The sequence below is a fragment of the Pygoscelis adeliae genome, unplaced genomic scaffold, assembly GCF_000699105.1.
Source record: "Pygoscelis adeliae isolate BGI_AS28 unplaced genomic scaffold, ASM69910v1 C10287269, whole genome shotgun sequence".
Classification (NCBI taxonomy): domain Eukaryota; kingdom Metazoa; phylum Chordata; class Aves; order Sphenisciformes; family Spheniscidae; genus Pygoscelis; species Pygoscelis adeliae.
The window spans coordinates 1-617 of NW_008822039.1; the positions used below are offsets into that span (position 1 = coordinate 1).

General features: G+C 66.3%; 1 long non-coding RNA gene across 1 annotated transcript; it reads left to right on the top strand.

The window, feature by feature from the left end:
* LOC103918131 lies at nt 1–617 on the top strand. Its single transcript, XR_663671.1, has 4 exons — nt 1–68; nt 186–277; nt 360–440; nt 543–617. It is a non-coding gene; the product is annotated as an uncharacterized LOC103918131 (long non-coding RNA).

Consider the following 617-nt stretch of genomic DNA (forward strand, 5'->3'; position numbering starts at 1 on the left):
ACGACATCGTGGACGGCAACCACCGCCTCGTCCTCGGCCTCATCTGGACCATCATCCTCCGCTTCCAGGTGGGACTGGGTGGATGGGGGGCACCCCTCAGCTCAGCACCCAGTGGCTCATTCCCGAGCGGGACCCCTCTTCCATGGATGTCCTCCGTCAACCCCGGGATGTCCTTCTGCCCCCAGATCCAGGACATCATCGTGCAGACACAGGAGGGCCGGGAGACGCGCTCCGCCAGGGATGCGCTGCTGCTCTGGTGCCAGATGAAGACGGCGGGGTAGGTGGTGGGACCCACGCCCCACCGCGCCAGGGTCTGGGGGTGCCCGGGGGGTGACGGTGACGCCCTCTCCCCATCACAGGTATCCCCACGTGAACGTCACCAACTTCACCTCGAGCTGGAAGGACGGGTTGGCTTTCAACGCCCTCATCCACAGGCACAGGTAGGCGGCACTGCGGTGGGCACCGGGACGTGCCGGGGCAGCGGTGGCACCGGGGGATGTCCCACGGCTATGTCACCACCATCCCGCGCCCTCTGTCCCCAGGCCTGAGCTGGTTGACTTCCAAAACCTGACCAAATCCAACGCCCGGCACAACCTGGAGCATGCGTTCAGCGTGGC